Consider the following 26,221-nt stretch of genomic DNA (forward strand, 5'->3'; position numbering starts at 1 on the left):
CACAAATAACAGACAGACACAACAGAGCCTCAAGGTCCAGTCCACGCTCGTTTCACGCGAAGGTAAACAACCTGAGTGCCGCCCACTTACCTTATATACTCTCTGGGACTGTGCTAGAAAGTCAGCCTTATCTCATTAAGCCGAGAGAAGACAAGGAGTGCGCCGGTGCACCGTGGACAAATCAAGCGCGCACTCGGGAAACACGTCTCGCTGCGCTCCGTTTTTAAAGACAATAGTCTTTCTTGGGGACCTTCGACGCAAAAATCTTGGTCTGTCTGCCGGTTCATTTGTCTGTTTGTCCACCCTTAACGGTGCCCGGCACTTTAAACGGCACTAGCGGATATCCCAAACGGCCGACCCCATCCGCAGCACCCACCCATGTTGCTCAAGATTCAGCGTTCATACTTGCGCAATTGTCAATTAAAAAGCAATTACCGCGCATATCTGAGGCACCATAACAACACGTATATATTGTGTATGTGCATCTTTTACTAGAAAAGGCATGCATAAGTTATTCTTAGGACCGTAGCGTTTATCACGCGGCGCTGACCATGTGACGCTTGCACGAAAACTGAAGTGTTTCCGACGCTTTGCTAAGACGACACGGTGGTAGCACCTGCCCGTCGCCTTGCGTTCTTACACCTTATCACCTCTGAGACGGGCACGCACGCCTGTCTCAGAGCCGCGCGTTTCGTTTCCCAAGATAACTGCCAGATAGCGCTCATGTCTCACGTGTGACTGACGTGACTTGGTGCGCTCGTTCACCTCCGCTGCACGCTCGAGGCACTATACAGAACAACGCAGCATCACCAGAATACCATTCACTGATTTTCTTGCGCGAACATCAAATAAACATTTTGTTCAATCTCTCAAGATGCAAGACTATCGTCTTTCGACGACATTTGCAGATCAAAATGAAGATACAGGGCCTTTTTTTTTTACAGTGAAAGCTGGTCATACGCCACTTCCTGCCGCCGCTCCCCGACGACGACTACAGCGTAGCTCTGGCCGACTGGATTAGCCCTACGCCATCTCCTGGCGCCGACAAGTGCTCTCGCCAGTGGTGCCCCGCCCTCGGACTCCTGCAACCGTGTCCATCTGTCCTGTCTTCTCCTTACTTCCGTTGCTCCCTGACCTTGCGCCTCACTCTCTCTTTCCTCTCTTTCTACCTTTTATTCCTATCCTTTTACTCCGTTCTCTACCCCCATCTCTCATGAGCTACTGTTGAGATGCCCTCCCCCTGAGAGACAGTTACGGGGCTCACGTTTTTCTTCTTTTCATTTATAATCACTTCCCCCCCAAGTGTGCTTGCAGCAGTTACCCAATGAGTGTTTCGAAAAAGCTCTGAAAGGCCGCTCTTCTAGCTTTCGCTGGGACTGTGCTGCACCTCCCACGCAGGCCTGGCATTCTTTTTATGAATACTTTTCTCGCCACCTCACTGTCGATGTCCTCCTAACCCCCGCCCCCCTCGATACGCTCGTGCACACACTTATACGTTCGACAATATTTCTTTCATAGAGCAGCGAACCGCCATATGCCAGCCGATGTCTAAATAGCGTTGCGGGAGCGTCACGAGTAAAACGCGAGATACGCATGTTTCGTGCGGAGCACGTCTTTCAACATGCAGCACACTTCAAAGGATCAGAGGAATATTGCGCAGCGGCTTTTCGGGGCAGCACTCGAGAGTCGCAAGCAACTTGGTAAGCTACGGTTGCTGAACTAGCGTGAGTGGGACGCTGTATACGTTAACTCGTGGCAGACAAGGCTCGCACACCGCCTTTCGCAAGAAGTAAACCATGGCCCCTCGGTAACCATCTTTAATTACTTACAGAACGAAGCTATGCTTGTTATTGATAGCCGAGGTCGAAGGCAACCATGAATATTAGGATAACATGAAGAGCTATACACGGTGCGATAATTTGCCCTATTCGTTTTGCGGCTGTGTTGTAGCTACAGAATGTATCTCTGTTCATCTAGTTTTTGTTAACACTGTAATAGTAAATAATTTTTTTTTCGAATGGCAGATCCCACGTACAGTGATAATCAATGATATGCGAAGCATGAATGAGGAAGGTTAATATGTCACTTTGAAATCAGCACAACATTACGAAGTGTACGTCAATTATGCCGTACATGACTTCCACGTCATAATTAACATGTTTACACGTGTCATTTACCTTCGTCGTCTATTCTCGTCCCGTGATACCAAATTTGGTATATGTGAAGCTAGCGGAACGACCGCGAGCGTACTTTGAGCGAAGCATGTAGTCATATTTTACATAAGACGCATGCCATGATTATCACGTTTCGACGTGTCATTTACCTTCGTCGTCCGTTCGCATCACGTAACACCAAATTTGGTATATGTGAAGCTAGCGCAACAGCCACGAGTGCATCATGAGCGTGGTATGTGGCCATGTTCTTACAAGACACGCATCTCATGATTATCATGTTTGCACCAGTCATATACCTTTGTCATTCATTCACGTCCCGTAATACCAAACTTGGTACATGGGAAGCTAGCGAAACGACCACGAGCGCACCATGAGCGTGGCGTGCAGACTCACGACTAGTCACAACATAAAAATCATGATATGCATGTCATAGTTTTCACGTAGGGTCTGTCACCTATGTTCGCCATGCGGTCATGTCGTATCATGTCAGTTTTGCAATATGTCATGTGGAGGAAACCACCGAAAGAGCAGCAAGACCTTCGAATGTAATTCATGAGTCATGACATTCACGATATACATGTCACCCTTTTCATGTTATTACTAGTCATACGGTCATGTTATGTCACACCAATTTTGGTATTACCATTATCTAAACAGCCAGGAGAGCTATAAGTCGTAGGCGGCTGGCTAGACAGACAGACAGACAGACAGACAGACAGACAGACAGACAGACAGACAGACAGACAGACAGACAGACAGACAGACAGACAGACAGACAGATAGATAGATAGATAGATAGATAGATAGATAGATAGATAGATAGATAGATAGATAGATAGATAGATAGATAGATAGATAGATAGATAGATAGATAGATAGATAGATAGATAGATAGATAGATAGATAGATAGATAGATAGATATACAGACAGACAGACAGACAGACAGACAGACAGACAGACAGACAGATAGATAGATAGATAGATAGATAGATAGATAGATAGATAGATAGATAGATAGATAGATAGATAGATAGATAGATAGATAGATAGATAGATAGATAGATAGATAGATAGATAGATAGATAGATAGATAGATAGATAGATAGATAGATAGATAGATAGATAGATAGATAGATAGATAGATAGATAGATAGATAGATAGATAGATAGATAGATAGATAGATAGATAGATAGATAGATAGATAGATAGATAGATAGACAGACAGACAGACAGACAGACAGACAGACACGCTCAATGTCGCCGAAGTTGGCTAAGAAATGCTTCGAAATTAAAAGTAGCCTGTAAAGTAGCCTTTCTAGAATTCTTTGTCTCACACACTAAATCGCCAAATGAAAAAAAAAAGCGTTCCGTGGCTCTCACGTTTCACATCCAAAATTATCGTAGTTCTCGGTTATTTTCTTTTTTTTTTTTTGCTTCATTGATCACCTTAGTTTGTGAAAAGAGAGCAAGGAGCAAATTTCTTGTTATCGTGCGTGTTTTCCACGAGCACTATGCTCTTTCTCTCTCTTTCTTTCTCTCTCTCTTTCACGTTTGTAACGTCTGCGGCACGACGGTGACTTGATAAAAACGAAACAAATTCTCGCTTAATCATATTGAGGCCACTTCGAAACGTTGCTGAGATTGCTTTAGATGACGAATTGATTCCATCAACATGCCCATGATCCCGTCAAGAGCCCACCATAATAAATGCGTGCGTAAGTTTGAGTGCTCTTCCAACGCATATAGTGATATGCACTGCTACATTGAAATAAGTGACTACCATGAGTACACGGGCTCGAGTCAAATTAGGCCTCATCTAAGCATACAATCAATTAAGGGGGAGTTATCTGCGCGCGAGGAGCTGTAATTGCTTTCGCGTTAAGACCTACTTTGCTGTCTTTGCAGACGCTGCCGGACTAAAGCAAGCTCCTTTGACCGCCGGTCCCAGACAGATTATCCTAATCTCTCCACTAAAGATGCACCTCGAGGAAAGTCTGCGTACGAAGAAGTAAGGATCCGAATTCGAGGTGGGAGGGAAGCATTAAACGAGATAAGCGTGTAGCATTGATTGCGTAGAGGAACCCTCTCTCACGTTTTCTCTTTTATGGTTCACTCTGTGATGTAATAGTTAGAAAGGATAAAGATGTCTGCCGCTTTCACTCAGCTTCAAGTAGGGTTCATTCTCCTTTTTTTGTCATTATTTAGGTTATTTCGAATTCGTCGACCGTGTTCACAGGACTAAATGAGCATGAATGGAGAAGGGGCCTCCAACACCAAGATAGGTCCCGTATATAGATGCACCAAAGAAGATTAGCCGAATAGCGGCTTGCCAGATCAAGTGGTCGAGCGTGTTTTCCGCGTGGCAAGACAACGCGAGAAAGCACAAAAGCAATCACCCAGAAACAAAGAGACCTCTTTTATGGAGCACCGTGAAGACTAAGGGAACAAGAGACCATAGAAAGTGACGCAATACAAAATGTTCCCGTTGTACGGAATCCTAGACATACACGTGTTTTCTTTACTTAAAACTAAATGAAACTTTTTGCGAGTAGTATCGAATGGGCGTTTCGTCAGCTTTTAGTGTAGAAATTTTAAGTAAAACATACCATGCTTATACTCGGGAGCGCATGCACGCCTGGCAAAGTGACTTCTTCTTTTGAGCACACGCAAGCACAAATGTTTCTTCTTTCGCAACAGTGAAGCTTGCTGCGCAACAGTATGAAACATTTAAAGTAAGAAAACGCTGCGTAATTGAAGAAAATAAAGTAATAATACTAATGATGATGATGATGATGACGATGACGATGACGACGACTACACATACGATATAAGACATAGAAGACACGTAAGCGAGATATGCCTACTTAGCTCTGTGAATCTTGAGCAGAGTTTGCAAAATGTCTAGACAACGACCTCACTCGGGCGCACATAAAAGTTATTCTTTCAGGCTTCTCTCACGACTATTCATCATTTCTTTCCCTTGAGTTCACACGGACTCTAAAAGAAGCGTTTCTCAGCCATTCCTAATTGAAAGAGAGCCGAAAAAAATGCGGCCTATTATGGCCCAGTATAGCTCGGAACAAGCGCAATCGCGAATTGCTTACTTTTGCTCTCCTGTTCTTTTTTTTTTTTTCGTAAGACGGCAGGACATTCGGAGACCCCCCCCCCCCCTTCGCTCTGTGCCGTTCCGGGTGACCGATTCTTAATTAAGCCGGCGCGACACGCCCCGCCACTTAAACGCTGGACGGCAGGCTTTTCTTCGGGCCTTCTCCACCCTCGACTTTTGCACGCACACTGTCCCTGCTACCAAGAGCAAGTTGGCCTCGCGCTTATCGACTCAAGTGTTGAACGCCGAGGACGCCCCCAGCCAGACGGCGATCGAACGCCGTCTCTCGGACGGAGGAAGAAGATCTCTCCGTAAGACACAGGGACATTGCGTCCCCGCCTCTTCGTTCGGACTGATCTGTATTGCGCGATCTATCAGTATCACGTGAGCCTCCCGAAACGCACTCCCGGGCAACACGTCAGGTGGAGTTCGCGAGAAAGAAGAGAACCTCCGCGGAAGGCTAAAAGAAAATTCTGTGTTAGAAAGAAAGAAAGAAAGAAAGAAAGAAAGAAAGAAAGAAAGAAAGAAAGAAAGAAAGAAAGAAAGAAAGAAAGAAAGAAAGAAAGAAAGAAAGAAAGAAAGAAAGAAAGAAAGAAAGAAAGAAAGAAAGAAAGAAAGAAATTGCCTTGCAGTATCGCGCTGAGGGACCTCGCCTTGTATACTCGATCATTATTGTACTTGTAGATATTGTATAAACAAGCAACAACTCGGAAAGTTTGTACGTGAGATGAAGAGGGGAAATAAATATACGAAAGCAATCTTTACGCACAAAAGTGTTAATGGCAATAACTGGTTTTAGTGTAACTGAGGAGCGTGCCCGCGTTATCTTGGCCGCAAATCAGATCGGCAATTTGTACCCAGTGAAAAAGCATCAAAGCCATCTGTGGCCGTTATTGTAAAAGAGGCGAGGACAAGCTAATGAATGTTAAATGCGCAGCATTTCTTGGCGAGGCACAGGTACTTTCATCGTTTTTTATAAGTCTATCTATCTGCCTATTCATCCATCTATCTATCTATCTAGACGCGTACGTCCGGGCGATCTCGTGCTTGTCGAGGTAGACAACGAACCTTGGTAGATACCAAAGTTGGCGTAGTAGGATATGAGTGTACGGCGAACACGATTCGAAGGTCGTGACATGAATAACTCCACTTCTCTGTCCCGTGTATCACGAAACCCTCTCCACCAGTCACGTGTGGCACATATCTGCATACCGCGGTCGGTGGCGTGCGGGTATGCGCCACAGGTGATTCAAGCCGATACCAGAGACACCAAAAAAAAATATGCCTTGCAAACCTTCAAGTGACATCTTTAAAGAGCTCGTGCAGCAGAAAACCTATGCCAGCGTCGGTGGCGTTGTCGACGAGCGAAAAACTTGGGGGGTCTGTAAGCTTCTCCTTTAAGAGCTTAACGAGATATCGACATCCTGTCTCTAGTGCGTGCTTCAAACACTGAGAACATACATTTTATTGTATGATGTTACTCAAGAAGCTTAAATTGGGGATTACTACAATGTAATCGATAAATTTGAAAGTGGCTTGTGTCAGCCAAACTTTCGGATATGGCTGCATTTTGTGTAATGGTTTAAAGCACGAGCAATTATGCGCGGGAAAAGTTTTCAAACATGCTATATCTGCACCTATTACGGTGTCTCAAGAGAATACGCTTAGTAACGTGTGCGCCTTCTGTAATGATCGGCTGGCTTCAAACCACGAAGTCATTACGAGAATCATGTGGTCTCATACCCGATCGCTTTTACCACGCAATATTGCTGTGACATTACATGTTCTGTAGTGAAGCCTGTATACAGAACGCGTGTGTTTGTAAAGCATGCACGTTATTTTCACTGCATTTCCAAGCTGAGGAAGTTAGTCTAGTGGCTAAGGTACTCGGCTGCTGACCCGCAGGTCGCGGGATCGAATCCCGGCTGCGGCGGCTGCTTCTCCGATGGAGGCGGGTAGGCCCGTGTGCTCAGATTTGGGTGCACGTTAAGAGAACCCCAGGTGGTCGAAATTTCCGAAGCCCTCCACTACGGCGTCTCTCATAATCAAATGGTGGTTTTGGGCCGTTAAACCCCACAAATCAATCAATCAATCAGCAGAGGAAGTTATTTTCTCTGTGTTTCCAAGCAGACACAAGTCTGCGTGGTAGAACACCTTCTTACCACGCGAACGACCCGGATTTGATCCTCACTTGAACCCGGATATTTTTATCACACCTTTTGTTTGCATCTTTCCCGATTCTTCTCTGCCGAACGAGATAATCATTTTTTGCTCACAACCAACGACGCCCGGACGCCGACATTCCTGCGAAACGAGCTGTTTAATGCTATCGCGTTGAAATCGCGGTAGAAGCAAAGCGAGCCGGAATGGAACTCGGGCATTCTACGTAGCAGTTCCAAACCGAGCTACGCCAGTGCTTCAAACTACCTCGTAAAATGGCCCTAGCGAAGCGTCAATGCCAGTTGTGGTTGCGATGCTGGCTATATGCTTTTGTAACAATGAGATAAGCATCGCTCATGTTCTCCTTTGTCACAGCAAGCAGCTGTAACTCATCATCATCATCATCATCAGCCTGACTACGTCCACTGCAGTACAAAGGCCTCTACCATGTTCCCCCAGTTAACCCGGTCCTGTGCTTGCTGCTGCCAATTTATACCCGCAAACTTCTTAATCTCATCTGCCCACCTAACCTTCTGTCTCCCCCTGAACCGCTAGCTGTAACTAGCGTTGCTTTATTATGCCGAGATTCGCTGCTTATATTCTGCAGCGATTGTATCGCAGCATGCACTTAGTTGCAAAGCAAGCGGTATTTTTTTTTTTTTGCTGTAAATTGAGTGGTTGTGTTAGGTCTGACCATGAACTGCCTTTTACCCGCCAGTGTAGTCGACATGCCTGGAAAGCCCACGCTATGGGCGGCACAACTACTAAATTCACACAAAGACGTCGATCCAGCGCATAACGCTTGACTCACAAAAAAAAATACCGCATAGCTGGCTAGTCGATGGCTGCTTCGCATGAAATTGATTTTCACAATGCGTGGCAGCTGCCAATTTTTTTTCGTTAGCACTTACTTAGGAGCCAGTTATGGGTTCCCAAAATTGGACTAGGACATTTTGAAACTACCATGTGCCAGTGCTTTCACATTATTTGAATACAGTAATCACAAGCAACATATGGGATTCTCCATTACAAAACTTGTGCTCTCAACGACGATGATATGTGTACATGAAAATAAAAATGGCTTAAATATATTTTTTATTTCATTGACGATCTTATATACGCTCCAAAATAATGTTCTAGATGTTCATTCGAATTTAGCCCAACAACAAAAAAAGTGTTGAATTGAGTCAAGCCCATGATGGCGCGCTATATATGAGAAAAGTTGCTAACGGTGTTACAGAGTGCGAAAGCCTAGCTCTTCGGGTTGTTCTAATCAGAGTGGAGCCATCAGCTGCTTAGTTATTGTTCATTCGTTTATTAACAGTTTTTAAGGTGCACCTCTATATGAAGGCTTCGTGACTGAAAGGTCTGTGCCTATGTTTATGCTCCCCCGTTCGCAAGGCGCGACTCGTACCACTGACAAAGTGCGGTGAATAATAATAATAATAATTTTTGGGTTTCAACGGCCCAACATCACCATATGATTACGAGAGATACCGTAGTGAAGGAATCCGGAAATTTCGACCACCAGAGGTTCTTTCACGTGCACCCAAATCTGAGTACACGAGCCTACAACATTCCCGCCTCCATCGAAAATGCGGCTGCCGCGGCCGGTGTTCGATCGCTCGACCTGCGGGCCAGCAGCCGAATGTTTTAGCCACACGATCACCGTAGCGGGTTTCTATTTAGAACAGAATCGTCGCAAAGTCATTGCGTTATCTCCGCATATAGTTTCCACAATACTCAGTGATTTTTTTTTTTTTTGGGGGGGGGGGGTCTTTTTTTTTTGCACGCTCTTCCAACGTCAGCTATAAACTGAGGGTATATGCGAGGAGTGGAGTGCGGAAAGAAGAAATTGTCGTAACTTCGCAGGGGATCGAGGAATACGTCTTTGTTGTTGTTGTTGTTGTTGTTGTTGTTGTTGTTGTTGTTGTTGTTGTTGTTGTTTTTGTTGTTGTTGTTGTTGTTGTTGTTGTTGTTGTTGTTGTTGTTGTTGTTGTTGTTGTTGTTGTTGTTGTTGTTGTTGTTGTTGTTGTTGTTGTTGTTGTTGTTGTTGTTGTTGTTGTTGTTGTTGTTGTTGTTGTTAGACAAAATTATATTAAGCCCACGGAAAATGAACCCGAGAAAATCATATGGAGTGTTATCTGCATTTTTTATTTGCACTTCAGCAATTACGAGATTTAAAAATAGAATAAAGCGGCCGATAAGAACAAGTCACAATTGGTGGGCGCCGAATCAGCAAACAAAGAAATGGTCACTCTGTTCATTGTCCTTTTGTTCGCTTCATAATGAAGGTTATGGCCCGCAAATTTGATGCATTTAGTTATCATGCAAGGGCTCATTGGTCAGCTACCAGCTTGTAAAACAATTACGTGTTACGTTTCATCATCTAGCAAAAAGAACGTTTCATATTCGCGTGCGGCCATGGCCACGTGCGCCACTGCATGGCTGACATTCCAAATATTACAGATACACTCCAAGGATAGTTTTCACACATTGAGAGGTATTTTTGTCTAAGGACAATAATAGTCATTCGTCTTTCTTTGCTTACTGTGATTGAAAAATTCAGGAGCCCTTCCCTAATTGGGAGCAACCAATGGTTGGCGTGGGTGGGCCTGACATTAGTCTGCCTGTCTGCCTGTCTGTCTGTCTGTCTTTGCTTATGCATTTATTTATTTATTTATTAAGTTTATTCATTTATTTATTTGTTTATCTCCATTTTACTTTCTCCCTCTTCCTTTCTTTCGATGTAATGGCTGTTTCCAGAGCGCTGTTCTTAGGCTAATTCCCATTGGACGTCTTTCATGTTCTTTCAAGCGTTCGTCAGCCTGTGGTCCCAGCGAAGGGACCATTATGCGATCATGAAAACGCGGTTTAGAAATTCTTTTTTCCCGAAATCAGAATTGTCCCGAAATGTACAGTTCCTGATATGGACCTTACCCGTTGTCCGGCTGATCGTTTTCAGTGCCCACACAATATATTTCATTGAAACGCCCACAGCAACAATACTGCTTCTCAATTGTTTTTTTTTTGTTTTTGTTGTCGGCAGAGCGCATTCATCTGCGTCATTTTACATTGGGCAAGCATGGACGCATAGCCTAATGTTCAAGGCACTCACCTTCGGACAGCAGAGACCTAGGTCCATACCGCCTCCCCGCAAGGAAAAGTGGTTTTGATTTATTTATTAGCTCCTTAGTGAACGCGCGACAGCAGTAGGGGAACAGGGTTTATCGGAACGCTACCAGCTACACAAGTAATTCGATACAAGCTTTGCTTGAAAACTTGGCACTCGTCGTACTATCAAGAATCCTGTAGTGGAATAATCAAGGTGAACAGTGCAAGTGCCTCAGACAGGCTGGCCGACGTTTCGATAGGAGGACCTATCGTTGTCAAAGGCACCTTGTCATCTTTTTTGGGTTAGTTTTAATGGAATTAGTAGTCACGTCATCTCCTACTAACCCCCTTAGAACTAACACGTCAAGGATTACAAGGTTGCTTTGACAAAGTTAGGTCCCCCTATCGACACATCGGCCAGCCTGTCTGAGGCAGTTGCACTGTTCACCCTGATTGTACCACTACGTGTTTCCATCTGTCGGTGCCCATCTAGATTCTGGATTATCAAGAATCCTGTGTCAGCCGGCACTCCTCTCGAGATCTTGAGGTGCCAGGTGCACCGCTATAACGGAAAAGAAAGCAAACGTACACTACAATTATTGTTGTAGGAAAGAAAGACGGCTCAGATGTGCCCTTCCTTTTAAGAACGCACAGACATAATCTGATAAGTGGACGTACGACTGGCGCTGTGCCTCAGTTGCTAGGGCATCGCGCGCGCAGTGTGAAGATTTTGAGTTTCGTCGGTCGGCTCTTTGGCCTGCTTCAATTTGTTTTCTTTCGATATTATACGCATGATGCGCTTAAGTTAAAAAACCGACAACAACACGCAGTATGCTTTCCTTGACTTCATTATTCATACGAGAAGCAATGGTAGAGCAATCATTGGAGAAGCGGAATTTCATGGCAATGACAAACACACATACATGTTTTTTATGGACGAAGACTTCCAGTTAAACGAATGGTGGCTTGTCGAGATGAAGTGGTTTAATTGACCGGAAGAAAATTTTTTGTGTTTATTTATGTATGAAAAATATGGGAATGTAAGCTACGTCAGAGCCGGCTACCCAAACATCATCGTAGTAATATACAAGATACACAGCAATAACAAAAAATAAAACAAGAAACAATATTCAGAAGCAGTATGTAGGCTACATATGTTCAAAATAGGGCGTATAACGCATAAGCATAACTTAAAAAGAAAGTCCAGTCAATAAAGCACGATCACAGCGCGGATAGACTCCGTACAGATATTATAACTTTCAATTGAAATAACTGTAAAAAATAAAAACAAACTAATGAAGTCAAGATGAGTAACAATGAAGTTCATAGAATGCTCAAAAATCCAGAGTGGTGTAAGTGTAGCGGCATCGACTCGTCAAATGGGGCAGACCAAGCAGCTTAGAACAGAGCAATGAGCTGTTGATCAAGGTTTATTAATCGGACGCACAACCACGACGACCGGTGAATAGCTGAAGTTTGACAGAACACAGCGTGCCCGAAGGTGTAACATCGTTGTTAGAGAAATAAATGGATGCCTATAATTGTTGCGCATTCATCGCATACGCTTACGCTCAACTCCGATTTGATTGATGATTGATTAATTGATTTGTGGGGTTTAACGTCCCAAAACCACCATATGATTATGAGAGACGCCGTATTGGAGGGCTCGGGAAGTTTCGACCACCTGGGGCTCCATATAGTGCACCCAAATCTGAGCACACGGGCCTATACGCTCAACTCCGAAGTGGAACATTACAGAATGCGACTTGCACAGTATTGAACAGATGTGTTGTCAGGTGTGATTTAGTGGCAGTGTGCGCAAGTACTCAACTGCGTAAGAGCAATCATTTCCATAAACAGCCACATTTAACTTCTCTGTGCTGGCCGTTCTTACGGTGGCAGAGCTCCCTCATTGCGAAAATATCTGAGCTGCCGCAGTTTGCACGACAGCCACCCCCATGGTCACCGCCAGAGGAGGTTCGCCATGATACTCGCAGGGAGAAGTTTGTCGCTCGTACGGAGGCCCCTTGTTTTATTCAATGAAAGGACAAAGAAAAAAACTTTAGAGATGGCTGTAGCTCTTCTGAGATTCAAGAAGAGCCAAGTAACCGAATAAATCTTGGGCGGGGTGAAAAAAAGATTGGGAGCTCATTTGTAATTGGAACACCACTTAAACGAGCTACTTGATTATCTTTCTTCGTTTCCTTATTTTTTTTTCTTTTCTTGGACGTGTGTCATAGCTTTTAGATTAGCCAGTGCTGGTAGACCTAGACCAGGAAGCTTGAACCGGATGTGCATTTTTTATGCACTTGTCCAACTATATCGGCAAAAACTTTCCTGAAAAACTAACCGTTTACGGATAAAAAAAAAACGATGCGCCTGCCTTCGCTTTCCGCTTATTTTAGCAGTCTCCTCTCAAGTGGCGTTCTACGCATTTTCCGAAAAAAAAACGGGATAAAATTCGCGTTGCGCAAAGCTTTTATTCATGAATTCTTCAGTCTCTAGTGTCATCAGCTCAAGCTTTGCTCAATTCGTATGGCTCAAGTTGCACGACCACTTCGATCACACGAAAAGTCATTCCTATTGTTTTTTGTGTTTACCAACGGTGTTTTTTTTTTTACGAAAGTACTCTTCAACGGTATCAAATGCAAAGTATTGAATATTTCACTTCTTGATTCCTCCAACAAGTTTAATTTTTCTTTCCAATGAAGTCAATTTTACGCTAATTTTATTGGGGGATCATAGCGACGTGCATGTTGGGATGCTTGGCGGTATCCTTGAAATAGGAGACCTCGACTTAGAATAAGCGGGCCCACCTTTGTTTCTCAACGCACTCTTATATTTCATATGTGACCGCCTACGTATGAGTATGAGTGATTCTCACAAATACCAACATTAATTTTTTTTCCGTCAGCGCACCATGATTTATGGGAAAAAATAATGACTCGGGCAGAACTTCTATAGGCTAAGTTTTATTCAAACTTGAAGCCGGAGTATCTCATTCATTTAAGTCGAGATGCGTGGTGGGGTCCTTACCGCACGCAATGTGTCACGCGAAGACAAAAACAAGACTGTTTTTTCCCCTTCTCATCATTAAAATGGAACGTAAAGCGAATTTGAAAGTTGATACGTTCCACATAATTTGTTTTGTACGTAGGCAAGAGCTTCCAACTTCACAATGGCACAGAAATGGGCAATCTATGCGCCTTAAATCTTCACACAGTTGTTTATCAATTATTTTAGAGATAATTTTAAGCACAAATGTCGGCTTGGTATTAATAATATTATTTGCTGGGGTTGAATGTTTCAAAACGATGATATGATGATAAGAAATGCGGTAGTGGAGAGCTCTAGAAATTTCGACCACCTGGGGTCCTTTAAAGTGAAACTTAATCTAAGCGCACAGGCCTGAAGCATTTTCGCCTCCGTCAAAAATGCTGCCGCCGTGGCAGGGATTCGAACCCGTAACATGCGGATAAGCAGCCGAGTACCTCAGCCACTAGACCACCGTGGCGGGAGGCTTAGTATTGTTATAGATAAAATATTTTCTTTTCTTGCAGTGCGTGAATCGATCAGCTCTGCGGGAAGGAAAGCGTAGCATTTGTTTTTTCTTCGAGAAGTTTCTTTGGTCGCGTTTGTGTTACGCTTGCACGAATCATAGTCAGTATAAGGAGTGATTGTTTAGGCAGTGTCTCACCACAATTCTCCCGTATATAGCGTCGTAGTGATCAGTGCGTAGCGATCACTGCAGTATTGTAGTGATCATCTGTCATAGTAAGCAGTAGTATAATGAAATAATTACGGCATATTCACGGGGTGAATGATGATGAATGGGCGAAGCTCCGGAGGGATTCATCGGTAAACTGTGAATCTTCCGTGTAATTCGCCCAGTCGATCATCATGTAAAGACGTGAGAAACGCTGTGTGTGTATATACACAAATCAACTTTTATTTGTTCTTAGACGATGGATGGCTTGCGATGTCCCTTGCCTCGCGTGCTCGCACATCGGGATTCTGTCTGCGAGCGCGCGCTGCTGCCGCCTTGCGCTCTCTTTTCTGTGCAGCCTTATCCATCCGGCGACTCCGAGCGCGCGCCAACAGCGAACGGATTTTATTACAACGCTCCCCCTAGCGTACGTCGCCGCACTAAATCGAACGATTGCCTTCAACCAATGACACGCGCCATATGTGACATCATTCCTATTTTATAAGATCTCACGTCTTTCATTAACTACAAGTACCGCTTTCTAGTTTATGACATCTTGCATCTTTTCATCATCAGCTACAAGTACCACCATCTAGTAAACACTACAAGAACTAAACGAGAGGTGGCTACATACAGGAGACGGTACCGCCATCTAGTGAACACTGCAAGAACTAAACTAGAGGTAGCTACATACAGGGGACGGTACCGCCCTCTAGTGAACACTGCAAGAACTAAACTAGAGGTGGCTACATACAGGCTACAGGGGACGCACAGCCCACGTCCTAAGGAGCTTCGCCCCTAAAACGATAAGGTAGCTATGAGTCTCTGTCGAGGTATTCACAATAGAAATTAAAGTGAAAAGCTCCACAAGGACTCAAAATTAGTTTTGACTGATAATTTCACTGCGTCTTCACTTACACGAGAACTCATATGTCGACGCACACATTATTACTTCGTGTGTTTCGCAATTCAAAAGCAAAAGTCATTTTCTTTCGCTGCGTGTACAACTTCGACAAAGCGAGTGGTGCCTATGTATAGTACCTCGTGCATTCGTGCAGCGCCCTTCTGGCCGTGAAGGAAACACTGATTTTGCCACACCCGCGGGGAGCGAATGGGTGCCTGAAAGACTGCGCAAAAAAAAAAAGTCTGGCCGCGGGCGTATTCGGCGTCGCTTTCCATTTCTCTACCCGAAGGCGTCATTGTTGTTTTGGTTTTGATTTTCCTTCCGCCTCACTCCTTATCTTCCACTTTATTTTCTCTCCCCGCATTGCAAAAACAAAAACAACTCAGAACAAGCTGTTTCGAAGCTTCTTTTTTTTTTACCCCTCAGTATGATGTCGCTGCCTTTTTTCTTCAAGCAGATCCCTTTATTTTGAACGCCATCCCTTACCTTCTAGGTTTTCCCTCAAGGCTTCAAAACAGCGGCTCAGAGGAGCGCTAGTTAGTGCCTCGACACGCTCCTTGATAAGCGAAACCACTCGTGGAGAAAATTTTGTCTCCCATTTTACAACTGCTCCTATCAGAGCAAGCTTCAGCCAATCAGGAGGCTCAAAATTAAATTAGCTAGAACATTCAGGCAGTTGCGAACAGCCTATACGTTTTCTGGTCCAATTATTATCTGATTCACTTTCAATGTGGCTGCTCAAAAAAAGAGAGAGAGAGAGACAGCATTCCACGCAAACAACAATAAACGTTTCGTTTACACCAATACATCTAGAACGTTGGATTTATATACATTGTAGAGCAAATAGAAATAACCTTTTTATGCACGCTTACGGTATACGAATTTCGGAAATTTTTGTCGATTGAGTGCCGTACAAACACAGAAATTGGCAGCCGAAGGCCGTAAGCAGTAAGATTAAAAGTTCTCCGATGATTTCAATACTGCTTAATGTAAATTCTGAGCGCAACTTTATGTTAATTTATTGATGTGTGGAGTTTCACGTCCCAAAACCACTATACGATTATTAGATACGCCATAGTGAATGGCTCCGGAAATTTTGACATAACGTGCACCCAAATCTGAGCACATGGGCCTAAGCAATGCACCGGCCGCAACTTCACGTTGGGACAAGGTCATGATATGATTTGATATGTGGGGTTTCACGTCCCAACAGCACCATGTGATTATGAGAGACGCCACAGTGAAGTAGTATGGTGGTTTTGTGACGTTAAAGCTTCCCAAAAATTAATAATAAGGTGTCAGCTGGCTCGTGTGTATTGCTATTCACCGCATGCAGTTCTTAAACCCCCCCATCCTCAATGAGGCATATTTCTCATCAAGATCAGACGGCTGCGCCGCACCTGTAAGCAAAACTCTCTTTTGGCTGCGATGTAAATTGCGCGCGTCATTAAAGTATATGCTCGACCAAATGATCCCTAATTGAGAAATGTTTCAACTGTTACAATCTTTAGCAGACAAGCACGTTTTACAAACAAATCCTGTGATATTACAGTGTAGTTTCTCTGATAAAGAGCGTCGAGGAGGACGGAAGAGCCACGAAATAAAAAACGTTATATTCTCCCGCCCTCCCATCCTCTAGGAGTTCGATTGGCAGTAACTTATGCGGAATTATTAGTGTTTAAAGATCGGTGCATTCAACGTGCAGTGACAAACTGCCGGGACTTCCTGCAATGGTTCTAGATAAAATCGTGATGCGGTCCGCTTCAGCTGCATATCACCGAAACTTTTTCACTTAATCTCTTCTGCCCCCCCCCCCCCCGCCTCCTTATGTCTCATACTGTCTCCCGCAGAAAAAATGAATCTGTTGTGTCTTCTAACGGTTAATCCCGACCCGACAATCCCACCATCGACTATGCGGCTTCTACAATTTCATAGTTCATCATGCTCCTCACTCTCCTTCATGACTAATTGTTTCTGCCTGCCACTATGCATACGTGCCGCCACCAAAGTCGCGTTGTTTTTTTTTTTTTGTCCTTTCCTTTTATTTTCTCCGGAGCGCAAGGCCTGCTATCGCTCATCCTGCCACACCTGCCTTGCATCAATTGTTTGTGCGACGCCGCTTCCGACTTGGACGCGGCGCGCTAATTACCCTGCTCGGCCATTCTTTGGGCTTCCTTTTGAAAGAGCCGTCGTCTCTCTGTATCGGGGCAACTGGGCGATGCCTCTTCGCTCGTCCTTTGTTCGTTACCGATCCTTCGCCACAACGAACGAAGACTTCCTCGCAGCAGTTTTCGTTTCCAGTAGCAACCGGTGCGGTCAACCTGAGGCGACTTTTTTTTGGTGAAGCCGACTGCCCCTGACCTGTTCTTACGCCACCAGGCAATGCATGTTGTTGCTTCACGAATTGGTACTGCCGAAAATTCATTTACTCACCTAATCACTCATTGATTTCATCCGCTTGCCCTTTATTTTTTGTCGTAAAAGGCTTCACCAGGCACGCTCGTAACACGAGCGCGCAATAACGCTAAATACGAGCGTGCACAGCAACATACTGGAGCATGCCACCACAGAGTAACACACGAAACAAAGCAGACTAATGGTTTAAATCAAGTGAAAGCAGGAATTCGCGATATATGAAGTTACGACAGAAGGTTATATCGATAAGTCGTAAAGCCTGCGTCTTCCCCCGAGTTGTGTAGGTTATATTGAGTAATATGAGACTAATGAAGCGAAAACTGGTAGCAATACGGGAGCGCGCTAGCGCATATGCGCAAATATTTCTAGGCTCAAGGCCGACGCCACTCATGGAAAGGCGTCACTGTCGAGAAGAGACGCCTCGCAAACTTCAGAACTCACTCGCCCGTAAAATGCCCCGCAGTGATTCCAAGCCAGACATTTACAGAGCGCCGATCAGGCTCGTTATTTTTTTTTTTTTACCCAATGTATCTTTGATGTCGAGACGGCACGTGGGCAAATCTATAGTCAAGCTGAAGCTTATCCGACAATGAATGCACGAACGACGTCCCGCGGGCCATTCAAACCAACCTCCGGCTTCTCATGAACCAACAAAACCAAGAACAAAAAAAAAAGAGAACCGGAACATTTCAGTTTCCGCATATAGCTCCGCAAGGATTACTGAGGCGAGAACGGTCAACTTATAACGGCTCTCGCTGTCAGTAAAACTAAGAGTCAGCCCACGCGCTGCGGTGTCAATGTGGCTGATCCCTTCCGCTGCGTCGGAGTGTTCAGTTCGGAGCAGTGGCGACAGCGTTCCGTCGGAGGCCCGACACGCTAGTGCGCCGGCAGGGTTAAACAGCCGCTGGCGGGTGATGTAGATGTCTGTTCATTAGTAGCCTCGGGGTCTGCTTTCGGCTAGGTATCCTATATACAATGCGGGCATAATGTGATGTAATATGTTTGTAATGAAAGCAACAGGAAATGAACACCAAGAATCGTGTGTTTAAAACTTGAATAAAGAAACGATAGAGAGATTAAATGGAAGTACACGAAAAGAACACTGGCCGCAAAATGAAAACAAACCCACGTCATAACAACGCCGTGGTATCTCAAGGGTGCGAGTAGCGTGCCCGCGATTTGAAGATTCGTCTCCCACCTGCAGTCATTTGTTTTGTCGGCCACTCTCCCCTCCGTTGCCTATTTATTAGTTTAAAAAATATACACGTATACACACATACACACACACACCCATACGTGTGTGTGTGTGTGTGTGCGTGTGCGTGTGCGTGTGCGTGTGTGCGTGTGCGCGTGCGCGTGTGCGCGTGTGTGCGTGTGTGCGTGTGTGAAAGAAAGAGAGATTTCTGTGTGAACCTTCTTACAAGCCGGCAGATCGCTCCTAATGCCTGACCAGTAGTCTTGTAGAGAATCGGCTAACTTCGTGCGAAGAGTGAAGGTGCTTTCAATAGGGCTAGCAATGGAGGTTCAGTCATTAGATATTAGAAAAATTAATTTCCAAGAGATCAGACGAGTGTAGCGAGCGCTGGGAAATGCCATTCGGAGAATGAAACTTCCGCCTTGTGTAGAATTATCACTCCACGTCAATGCTCTGTCAGCCATAGCTATAGCGTTACAAGACGTAACTTTTTTCTCCATGCTGAATATTTTTGGGGTATCAAATGATATTCGAGAGGAATAAAAATAATTGGCAATAAAACCTTGAACTACATTGAGTGGAGCATTTAGCCGGTATAAAAAAAGATGCACTAGCGTTTGAACTTTTCGTGAGAGAAAATATCAAAAAATTATGATTTTTTAAATATAATAAAGTCAGTCAGGAAGCATCTCTTAGGTACGAAAAGCATTGTTTGACAAAGCCGTAAACGCGTAAACATTATATTTTCATCGGATGCCAACATCCGCTGATAAGATAAATAGCATCACGGTTCAGCACGAACAATGAGCACGTTCACGTCCGCATTCCGCAGACTTGGCAATCAATATATAAAAAGCGTCAATTGAGAAACGCAGCGTCGACTATATATACTATATGGTGGACGTTGCGTTTCCAAATTTTTTAATAATTCGAATTATTTGATTTGTGGGGTTTAACGTCCCAAAACCACCATTTGATTATGAGAGACGCCGTAGTGGAGGGCTCCGGAAATTTTGACCACCTGGGGTTCTTTAATTAACGTGCACCCAAATCTGAGTACACGGGTCTACAACATTTCCGCCTCCATCGGAAATGCAGCCGCCGCAGCCGGGAATCGAACCCGCGACCTGCGGGTCAGCAGCCGAGTACCTTAGCCACTAGACCACCGCGGCGGGGCTTGAATAATTAAAAAAAATGATATCAATATTATTTGTAAGTAACTTCTCGTACAACGACTTCTTACGATTGCACGCAAAATTCACACGCTGTGAATCGCGCACCCAGGACAATAAATGTTTGTAATACCATTATGGTGTAATCCGCTACATTTATACTATAAAACGAAGAGCTAAAACTGAAATCCCAGCGGTCCGAACAAAATACCGTAATAGTCGTATTTTCCTATACGCGTCGTCTTTTGACCAGTTGATCTTACCTTAACGAATACAGAAGTTTCAGAGCACACGCCTCCACTCGTACGAATTTCACAATACTGTTAATATTTAAGAATAACGAGGAGTGCTTCGAATAACTGGGCCAGCGTGAATAAATTGGCGTTATCCAACAATGCATTGTTTTATAATTTGCGACTACATGTACCGTTAAGTGTGGTGGTCACCTGCACAGAAATGCCTTGTAAATGTTTCTCAGCACTGATGATTAGCCTATATACTTTTTTTTTCGATCGGCATTCTCGGCTCCACACTTTGCGGCTTGGCTTGCATGGCTATAGGGCCGCTTAAAAAAAGTGGACAATTTTTAAACCAAGAAAGACTACAGAAGCAGTGACACTTGTATAGACATCCAACCTGGTTCCCCTAGCAAACACAGCTGCCCGATCATGCAACCTGTGCAGACGGGAGCGCAGGGGAGGATCCAGGCAACATTACACGGCTGACGCGTGGCACGTTTTGGCGTCTTGTATGAGCTGTCCTCGCTGGCGAACTGAATACCTGTACGCGTACGCCGCACATGAATCGTGCACCTGTCACCAACCTCACTAATTAGTGAGTTCTAACATTACAACATATCGGGCCATTCTTTAATAATTAATAATAATTTCTGACGCTTCACGTGCCAGAACTACGATAAGATTATTAGGCATAGCGTAGGGGGGGGCGGGGGGGCTACAGATCAATTTTCATCACCTGGGGTTCTTTAAAAACGTGCACTGGTGTCTAAGTACACACGGGCGTTACTGAATTTTACCTCCTTCGAAGTGCGGCATCTGTGACCGGAAATCAAACCCGCAACCTCGACCTTAATTGCACACTCCATCTGAATCATGCTAGCTATACACGGAGCGTATACGCGCGATTATTTGACATCTCAATAGCATTTCTCACGTTGTCTTAAGAAAAAAGAAGCGCACACTTTACGAATACGAGCACTGTTCCTTTTGTCCGTCTTCGTAAAGTGTGGGCTGGCTTTATTTCTGGTTTTTTTTTCAGTTTTTTTAACTGAATATGAACGACTATCTAGCATAAGATCTGTTATTCGCGCTGTCTAACTATATGCGTACCACCACTAGCATCTCAAATCACATCATATATTTCTTATAAACATCATCAAAAATGGTTTTCGCTAGAAATAATTTATAACTGCTGTACTTTGTCCGTTGCTGCCCTTCAGTCCCTTAAACGTTCCTTGGCTCCAGTGTTAAAATGGTCCTGGAGATCATGGGTAGTATCTTAGTCGCCCTTCTGCGGCCAAAATCCCCACATCCCCAGCTTTTTATTCTTAATTCAGTGCTATTAGGAATAGCAAAACATAGTATTCGCCGAAAATACTGTACCCTGTCGCAATTTATTTGTTATTAATATACACTAAATGTCTCGCAAAGCATTTGTTTAAGAAACATAAAAAATGCTGTATTTTAGACGGTCAAATTTTTCGAATAGTAACGTTCAGTATGTGAATTCTATAAATGGTATACTATTGAATTCTATAAATGGTAACTTCATAAATGGTATACTATTGCTGTATAAACTTCGATACTGTAAAGCTTTGCTGTTTTATCTTATGACCATAAAGATAACCCATTAGTTTATGTGCCCAAGCTGCTCATCAGCGTACTACAAGTACAATTTTGATCTTTTTTTTTCCTTTATGAAAGGCTTGCATTTCTTTGTTTATTTACACAACCGGAGCCACTTGCTCGACCCTCGGTTTTCGTAATCCTTGAACATGTTCACTTGAAAACAATTTCCTACACAACTCCAGAGAATAATTTCAAAATGATACTTCTTCCAGAAAGGAGATATTTTAGCGCGGCCAAAACGCCGAGCCTGAACCTGTCACACGTTGAATGCCCGCCAATATCAACGACAAATTGTTGCTTCTTATCATTCGGAAAGTGTGACATTCGTTGTATACACTGTACACTGTGACACTAAATATATAGAAGCCTTAAATGTATTTATAAATATCTGTCGCAGATGTTTTTCCTGTACGTACGGTGCTCATCGTTTCTCAATCCACGACAAGCATCGCGCCGCGCCTTCGCCCTCGTGAAGCAGCCAGCTAACAGTTGCAAGCAACGAGGTTGTACTCGTGTAATCCGTTACTGCTACTACGCTCTCGATTCACACAATATTTACCCCTTTAAAACCGCAGTGCCAAAGAATGAAAGCGTGTTTGTTTGCATATTTTGTTTTACTCTTTCTGCCGAAGGCTTCGCTGCCAGAACTTTCGAAATACGTAATGTTCATTCAATTCATTTATACCTTCATTCATTTCCGCTCAAGGCCACCTGAGAAACGTTTCACAGACAGGTAAGGTTGCAGGAAAACAGGTATATTTTCAGTCATTCAAATACAAACTGAGCTGCGATGGGAGAATGAGAGAAGCAGACGAACGTTAATGAAGAAACTAGATATGCCCACTTGAGGGCCTAGCGTTCTAATCCAAATTATTGTTGGGAAATAAAACGACATAAATCGTGTTGGCAAAGAAACTTTCGAGGCCGATAGCACGTACTATATGCAACACACAGAGCATGCCACTTCGATGGCCGTCCACTTTTTTTGCGACCGCGATGACGCACTTATCGAATGTCATACCAACCAAAAACAAATAAGCATGTCTTCTAAGAAATAAAGTGTTCTAAATCAAGTGTATCGGAATGAAAACTTCGTTGTGACATCTGTGATACAAAAGACAGCCACTGTAATTTTGAGCAACCATATTCTAGAATTCATTAATACAGCAGTGACCTCTTGAATTGTACACTAGCAAATACATCGTCTAATTTTAGCTAAATATGGAAAATGGTGCATGCAAACGCAGGCAGCACCCTTGAAAGTGTACAATACACCATCGTAGTTAGCACGATCACTGCCAGAAAAAAAAATAATGTCGATATAATAACAGATAGCTTAAACAAGTATAATACTAGCAGCATAAAATATTTCAAGATATGTCTTCAAGTCTTTAATCTCAACTAATTGGCCACCCTCCTGACCAAGTCAGTTGCTCAATGAACAAGTTAACTGGCAGGCGGCAGAGTGGGGGCCGATCGATCGCCTACTCGAACCGATCGCTGAACCAGAGCCATTTTTCAAATGTTTAGCTGTGTTGGCTCTTTTTCCTTTCATTTTTGACTGCCAAATTATTGACAGGTATCTACGCTATTCAAAAGAAGCTCATAATTGAAACAGCGCGGAAAATAAGGACAGAGAAGGAGAGAAGAACCCACAAGGGAAGGCGAGCAACACAAGCGATCATGTTGTCTCCGATCTCCTGTGTCTTAGTTTTCTGTTGTTGTTTTTTCATCATGACGTACCAATGTGCCCCATAATTCATACTGAAAAGAAACGTGGGGAACTTTCGGCTTTTCGTTTTCTTTCTCAGCAGTAAGAGAATATTTCTGTGAACTCTTTTATTTATTCACAGTGTGTTCATTTGATGACATGAGTTAATTAGGATACTTTATTTTAGGTTTAACTTCTCCAGACAACGAGATCTTCAAATCTTGCAGCCGCCAGGGGATAATCGATAAATTGCAAGATATGTAGACAAATATTCTTCTCTATTCAATTATCTTCGTATTTTCTACTCTTATAGAAACCCCCAGGGTAGAGTAGTCAACATTCCCTCTCTTCTTTCCTTCTCTCTTTATTTATTTATTTGTTTCTCTCGCATACGTCCAAAGGAATACGAGTGGACCCATTCATTGCGTAAATGGAGATATTTTGTAGGCGTTCATCACACAACGATGCAAACATTTTTAGTAACTTCTACTCGAGCAGTCGCTTACTTGACATAATACTAATGTATTTCACTAAATTGGTTTGTAAACTTCAATGCAGCCGCAGACAATGTTCAGAAGTATCATTTCGTGTACGTCCTATCGCAGTGCCCACAGCACTTTATAAAAAAAGAAAGGGCAATTCATTTCCTCGCATTGATTGGTATTTTCAACGCTAAGGCCGCTTTTGGATAATGCTCAGACCCAAGGGCGTAGCAATAAATTTACGTTCGGAAGAGGTATCAGGCCAAAGTGGATTCAGTGCGTAATTCCTGTGTCCCATAAGCTGACTGTTATCTGCCACAATACAGCGTCAACGCGCGCCTACTCTGTTCGCCCCCTTTCATACCCCGTTCCAGCCTCCTACCACTCGCATGGAACTGACGCAGACTAAAAAATTGAAATTCCGGAGTATGGCGCTTCATTTATGTGGTGCGCCATAACAGGACCATGGATTAGTTTGGACCTCCTTGCGCTCATAAGCCGAATAACGTGCACCTATTATGTTCAAGTTTAGTTCCCCCCGTTACATCAAAGACTAGAATCCATAGTTCTGTTCGTCCATGCTCTTTGCTGAGTTTTGTAGCCGAAGTTCACAACACATATACGTGAAATACGCTGATCTGTTTGCAAATGGCATTTATTTGTTTTTTTTTCATGTGCTGATAGTTTTGCCTTAATGTTCTCACGACGTTATTATGTTACCTGTTTGCGTTATTCTCATTGTTTTAGTTACATTTCTGCGAATCTTTGTATACCCACTCCTGGCGCAATTAGCGCTGCAGTATGTGTAAATAATAGATAATTAATAAATAAACCGTGATACAAGGACGTTCGTCTCTACTGTACTACGGTGACCACGGCTCATATATACCGAACGTGCGACCTCGAGCTCGGCCTTGCGATGTCACAGCCATTTCAGATACCGCGGCCCAGCTGTGAAATATACAGTGAAAAAAGGCGGGAAACTTGTATCGCTAAAAGTTTTTTGAGACAGAGACAGACTATAAAGTAAACGAACGAACGTTGATTGAACTTTACACATGGAAACAAAAACAAAGGAAGCAAAAGAGAGACAGAGAAAGCATGACTGCAGATGAGTATATACCAATTAACACGTACAGTTCAGCGCAGCTACCAAGGAGCAGATGAGCGAGTTACGGCCGAGCTTTCCTCGACAAAGTGGTCGTCCAACATGCTCAAAAGTCGTGCTTGTTGGAACATTGGGCCTCTGTTGAAACAACTTAATCGACAACCCTACCTCAGTGACGGAGGAGGCCCGAGTTGTTATCGATGCTGAATGCACGGCTGGATGTCACCGCACGGTCCTGGTCCGGCGCTATCATTTTAAGGACGGGCCGTATCGCTCGAATGCAAATGTTAGTCGCACTGAGTACAGTTTTCACAGAGGGTTTCAACCGTACTGCGAGATTGCTCGGCTTTATGCAGTGCATATTGCGCTTGCAAAGGTGCATGCGCTGCTCGAAGCGGGGACACCAAGATCAGCTTGAGCGTCTACGAACTGTCCAGCATGAAGTGCGCCGTCGTGACGTGAACCTTGGAGTTTCTCACAAAATTACCTAGAGAAAAATCTGGCGCTAGTGAGCTGCTTGATGCAAGGGAATGACGGCATAAAGTTTTCCGTGAATGACGGTATACGTGAGCTTCGAACTTGACTCGAATTCGCATCGTTCACGTGAAGCCCGAACACATCGAAGCAGCGCCTGGCTTCAACGCGTTCCTTGCGTCAAAATGGTTGATTTCTTACCAAAAGAGCACGTAATAAGATATTTATTGTTTGGTATTGTTCAGAAACGTGTTGAAGCTAACACTGGAAACGTTCGCGCCAATGTACAATTTTACGAAGCGTAAAAAGTAACCAACGACCGCTAAACTTGGCAGGCAGACGACAAAGTGAGCGTTTCCTCTGTCGTCTGTTTCTTTTTTCGCCGTTTGGTTGGGCCGTCAAGGTAAGTGTACTTTTCATTGTGGAATATAATACACGGGAAAGAGATCAATTCATGACAGCTTCGTTTCAGAGAAGCTTTATTTGCGCAGTCGTATCCGCTTTTGCGCCGACGCCTCGCTTAACACCAGCCAACACAAGCCTCTCAGGCACATACACCGTCCTTCCCAGTGCTCCAACAGCACCCCTTAAGAAATTTGCATAGATGGTGGAGCCAGATTTCTCTAGGCA

At 43.9% G+C, this 26,221-nt stretch overlaps 2 protein-coding genes across 7 annotated transcripts in view; one reads left to right on the forward strand and one right to left on the reverse strand.

Annotated features, from left to right (window-relative positions):
• Positions 1-26,221, reverse strand: part of LOC119175883 (uncharacterized) — a 766,025-nt gene that overhangs the window by 735,418 nt on the left and 4,386 nt on the right. The window lies entirely within an intron of this gene.
• Positions 1-26,221, forward strand: part of cN-IIIB (cytosolic 5'-nucleotidase IIIB) — a 513,152-nt gene that overhangs the window by 321,420 nt on the left and 165,511 nt on the right. For 2 of the 6 annotated variants that reach the window (XM_075876434.1, XM_075876435.1), the window contains one exon: positions 4,082-4,184. The exons of the other annotated variants lie outside the window; for them this stretch is intronic. The gene's annotated coding sequence lies outside the window, so the exon portion shown is untranslated. The remainder of the gene's footprint in view (positions 1-4,081; positions 4,185-26,221) is intronic. 6 annotated transcript variants of the gene reach the window in all.

This window comes from Rhipicephalus microplus, chromosome X (assembly GCF_043290135.1).
Source record: "Rhipicephalus microplus isolate Deutch F79 chromosome X, USDA_Rmic, whole genome shotgun sequence".
Taxonomy (NCBI): Eukaryota; Metazoa; Arthropoda; class Arachnida; order Ixodida; family Ixodidae; genus Rhipicephalus; species Rhipicephalus microplus.